The sequence below is a fragment of the Hevea brasiliensis genome, chromosome 11 (assembly GCF_030052815.1).
Source record: "Hevea brasiliensis isolate MT/VB/25A 57/8 chromosome 11, ASM3005281v1, whole genome shotgun sequence".
Lineage (NCBI taxonomy): Eukaryota > Viridiplantae > Streptophyta > Magnoliopsida > Malpighiales > Euphorbiaceae > Hevea > Hevea brasiliensis.
The window spans coordinates 15,037,302-15,043,301 of NC_079503.1; positions in this window are offsets into that span (position 1 = coordinate 15,037,302).

The window sequence follows — 6,000 nt, forward strand, 5'->3', positions numbered from 1 at the left end:
AAAAAATGCCCTTGAGTGAAAAATAAAAGGTGAGGCCGAATGTCCCGATGTGCCTCTGGTTGAGGTCCGCGAGTGAGTCAAGTGTGCTCAAGGATTGATCCTTCGGGATCCACATCGATTGTGGATAGTATGCATATGTGACTTATATAGAAACAAATACCTTATTAAAAATGTCGTAGTTTTAACAAGCGCCCATTCCCGTCATTGAGCCGTGGACCAACTTCAATCTTCAGAAGACTTAGAGTCTGACTCTGAAGCCCAGTATCCCTTTTACCTAGTTCAAAACATCCAATTCAACTATTTCACTTATAGCTCAAACACTGTTCGTATGCCTTTGATTCCCTTGCATATCCTGGCCAATAAATATGAGCGGCTCATTAATATCATTGGGTTTATTATATTAATTTTATAATTAAACTCAAGTTTAATATATAATTTTAATTATTAATATTTAAATAGCATATTTACCTGTTTAATTTTTTATTATGTATATAATTTATTTTATATGCTTTTTATGTAATTATACATTATTTAAAATTTATATTCATATAATTTTATTATATATTATGTACTAATTAAATATTTTTTTATAAATATATCTATAATTAGAAATATATCTATAATTAAAAAATATATCTATAATTAAGAATTTTAGAAATATATCTATAATTAAAAAATATAAATTTATTTTACATGAAATATTTTTGAAATGAACTTATAAGAAATTCAATTAAAAGAAAACTTTAAAAACATTGATAAAAGTATTCATATATTTGGCTTGTAAAAATTAATTTATTTTCTTGTTCATTTATGTAAATTTAAATATAATTATATTAAAATATTTTTGTATAAATAATTATAAAATAGAGATAAAAATATATTAAAATTCATTGAAAAAGTGATTTATATAAATAAAATACCTTCCTATTTTTGTAAATAATATATATCGTGAAGGTATTTTTATAAAATTTTATTTCAAATTATATTATAATAAAAATTCAATTAAGTAAAATTTAAATATAAATAAAATTAAAAATTTTAAATTTATATAATTTTTAAAATTATATAGGCAATTAAAAGAATTATAAATTTATATAAATTATAAAATTAAATTAAATAAAAAATATAATTGTGAGTATTATAAATAATGAAGGACCATTTGGATAAAGCTAATATTTTCTCCTCCCTTCACATATTTATATATTATTACTTTTTTTAACGTGCATTATACTTTATACTCACTGCTAATATTTGTAATTTAATTTTTTTATATGTAATTTTATAAAATTTTCATACTAATAAACTAACAAATTTTAAAATATTTTGAAATTTTGTTTTTTCATTTTCTTAAGAATATATATTATATAAAAAATTAAAATACCTCTTATAAATTAGTGAAGACTATTAAGACTATAAAATTATGCAATTATAATCACTTCATGTTCTAATGATATATATTATTTATTAATATTTTCTTATAAATATTCTTTTATAAATCAATGAATTCGAATTTTTTATAATATATTAAATTTAATTGATTATTAAAAATTAAAATTAATTTTAAAATAAATAGAATTCTCTTTATATTATTTATAATATTAAAAGATTAAAAAAACAAATAGTTATAAAATCATTAAAAAAATTTTAATTAAATTAAGTTTAGAAGTACAAAATCATTGAAAAAGGCCGAATTCTTTATAATTTCACTTCTATTGAATTCAAAAAGTCACGATAGGTAAAGTCTTAAATTTAGGACATGGTTAAAATGTTAATTTTTTTTTAATAATTTGGCGCATGTAAGAATAATTTTATTCATAAAATTTAGAGAATTAAAAAAAATATATAAAATAATAGTAAATATGTACCTAAATAGCCATATTAGATATTATCAATTCTCTCATCTTATAAGATCTCTTTCTCTAACAAATAAAAATAAATATTAATTTTTTATTTTTAATGTGACATCATTACTTGGAATATATATAAATATGAATACACTTACAATTTATCTTGTAGTGCAATTCTTTTTCTCTTATCTTTTTAGTATTTCACTTTTTAAGAATTTTATTGTTTATTGCATTTAAGTAAATAGTGATGAAATTAATATATATTTTTTTGTCATTATATGTTCATAAATTCAAATAAAGTAATAAACTTAAGATAAATTATTCTTTATAAATAATACAAATAAAAAAATATTTCTAATTAAATTAATAAAATAAAGACGACCTTTATGTAAATTAAAGTATGGTTAGTAAAAAAAAAATTATTTTTTTATAAATAAATGTCACGACCCAACCTATGGGCCGGACCGGCACTAGGACCTGGGCCAGCCTAAAGCCCCCGAGGCCCGTAGTAAGCCTAACTGTTCATTAACCCAACTCTAAGGCCCATTGGGCCCAAATTCAAGAAAACAAACGGACAGAGTCCGGCCATAAAATGGACTTACCAACGGGGAGTTTTCGACTCACCCGACTTGTAAACACAATAAACCATCCATTGGGGAGCTCAGCTCACCCTCCACATACTCATCAACATAATAATAAATGGGAGCTCAGCTCCCTCATCCAATCCATCAAAACAGACTTAAAATATTAAGTTTACAGGTCCAACATGAATATAATATTACAGACCAAATTCAAATAATTACTGCTAACACATGCGGAAATTCTAGGAGTAAATAAAATTACACAAATATCGATAAACAACCTGCGAAGTATAAAAGCGAGTTAACCTGAATAAATATCCTCTGTGGCTGTAAAAATTTTTGAACAGGTGGCGTTCGACTCGAGAGAGTAAAATATCAATCTTAACTATAATCTCTATAACTATCTGAACTAATGCACCCTGTAGAGTGAAATGCAACATAAACAACATTTTCACATCATAACATCAAAAAGGTAATTTGGAGCACTCACACACCCTGTAGTATCAATCATAACATATGGGGTGATCCCTATCTGACTCTCTTAAATCCAACTGGTGCCGGTAATTACTCAAGCTCGGACTTCCACTTAATAACCAAATCGAGGGTCCCAATAATTACTCAAGCGTGACTACCCCGTCCTATCCATAGTCCACACCACATCACACGCACGCCAACGCACGCACACTGCTCCAAATTACCACAACAACATTCATGGCACATTAACAGTTATGAATGCAACATAATTCGTGCCTAGAATTTAACTACATAAATATATGCATATAAGTGATGCATGGGCATGTTGAACATATAATAATATCGAAATTACAATTAAAATTAATATTTTACTCACAGACTTGACGGTGGTCACCGAGGTGAGGCGGAGGAAGAAAGGTCGGCTCACCTGACAATTTTATTACAATCATTTAATAAATTTGACTCCATACAAACAAGGAAAAAGACCAAATACGTCCTAATTCGTGCCGAAAATTCGGCAGAGTCTCCCCTATACCTAGGACCTACCCAACCTGCAAAAGGGCTTAAAACACACTTCTATATCCACATATCCACAACTCAATCACGTCACACAGCCCCCGCCCATTAAATCAATCATTCATCACAATATATAAAATTTCAATTTAGTCCTTATAATTGATCATTTTTGCAAAAAGGCTCAAATAAGCTCTAAAAATTATAAAACTACGCTTGCGGTCCTTAGAAATATTACTAAGCTATTGCAAAAGAATCGTAATTTTCTAAGCTACCACGAATATTTTATGGATTTTTAATCCTATTTAAGCACTAGAAAATTACGAAAAAGCAAGGTTGGGTTTACCTTTGCCGATTCCGATTTGAGAACGCTCGGGATGCTGACAATGGTGGGGTAGCCAAAACCTCGATCCAATTCGGAGACTTTTCCGGTAATTGGTGCATGCGTAGGAAATTCACGATCCAGGACAACCGCCGAATTCCGCGAATTGAGGATACCTACACGAAGCCCAATAATAATATATAAAAAATCAGGGGTGTTACATTCTCCCCCCCTTACAGAAAATTCGTCCTCGAATTTTACACAAGGCAGAATAAAGTACATGATTATACATTGAACAGATAAGGGTACTTGCTACGCATGTCCCGTTCTAACTCCCAGGTGCACTCTTCCACTGACTGACTCCTCCACAAAACCTTAACCATAAGGATCTGTTTTGATCTCAGCTGTCTCACTTGGTAGTCCACTATGGCTCTGTCGCTCCTCAAATGTCAAGTTCTCTTTTAGCTCTATCACATCATTGCGATTACATGAGAAGGATCGGGAATGTATTTCCTGAGCATGGAGATGTGAAACACGGGATGAACGTGAGAGAGGTTGGGTGGTAGCTCCAACCGGTAGGCAACTGCTCCAACTCTATCAGTAACCTCAAAAGGTCCAATATACCGAGGTGCTAACTTGCCCTTCTTTCCAAATCTCATGACTCCCTTCATTGGAGAAACCTTCAGGAATACATAGTCGCCCACTGCAAACTCCACATCCTCCGTCTGCATAACTTTTCTCGCCATCTTAAAGTTGTTTTGACTGCTCGATTAAAGGAACTATCTCTGAAGTGTACTGCACTAGGTTTACATCATGCACCTTCGCTTCCCCCATTTCTGTCCAACACAGAGGAGACCTACACTTTCTTCCATATAGTGCCTCATAGGCGCCATTCCTATCTTGGAGTGATAACTGTTGTTGTAGGCAAACTCCACCAAAGCTAGCTGCTCATCCCATTGACCTCCAAAATCCAAGACACTCATGCGAAGCATGTCTTCCAGTGTTTGGATTGTCCTTTCGGACTGTCTGTCTGTCTGAGGGTGGAAAGCCGTACTGAAGTTCAATCAGGTGCCAAGTGCCTCCTGCAACTTTCTCCAAAACAGAAGTGAATCGGGGCCTCTATCGATATTATGGGCGGAACTCCATGCAATCTGACTATTTCTCGAATGTAGAGCCGAACATACTGTGCCACAGAGTATGTAGTCTTTACAGGTAAGAAGTGAGCTGATTTGGTCAAGCGGTCTACAATTACCCATATCGAATCATATCCTCGCGTGGTACGAGGTAACCCAGTCACAAAATCCATAGTAATCATTTTCCACTTCCATTCTGGGATAGGGAGCTCTTGAAACTTCCCTGACGGTCTCTAGTGTTCAAACTTCACCTTCTGACAAGTCAAGCACTTGGACACAAAGTCTGCTATGTCTCTCTTCATGCCATTCCACCAATAGCTATCTTTCACATCATGGTACATCTTGGTGGAACCTGGGTGGACACTGTACAGTGTGTAGTGTGCCTCTCGCATGATTTCATTCCTGAGGTTGTCCACATCGGGCACACATATCCTAGAACCTTGCACTAGGGCGCCATCATTGGCAAATCCGAACTCACCACCTTCACCTTGCTGTACTCTTTCTATAATCTTCATCAATTGTTGGTCTCGTGGCCGGGAAACTCTAACTCTGTCCCTCAAGTATAGCCTCACTGAAAAGTGAGCCAACAATACACCCTCATCTGAAAGATCTAGGATTAAACCTTGATCCATCAACTCATGTACCTCTCCCGAATCAACGATCTCTTCTCTCACAAATGTGCGCCAAACCGCGGAAGATTTTCTCGCTTAAAGCATCTGCTACTACATTGGCCTTCCTGTGGTGGTACCGATGGGGCAATCATAGTCTTCCGTAAGCTCCATCCATCTCCTCTGTCTCAAGTTTAAATCCTTCATTGGAAGATGTACTTCAAACTCTTATGGTCGGTGTATATCTCGCACACTTCACCATACGTAGTGTCTCCATTTTTAGTGCAAAGACTACACCGCCATTTCCAAATCATGGGTGGGATAGTTCGCTCATGCCTCTTCACCGCCTTGAAGCATAAGCCACTACTTTTCCATTCCGCATCAAAACACACCCTAGGCCAACTCTAGAGGCATCACAAGACACCTGTATCCTTCACCGCTCATAGGTAGTGTTAACACAGGGGCAATGGTTAGACACTCCTTATCCTCATCATTATAACTGACTCTATCGAGCTCTCTTCC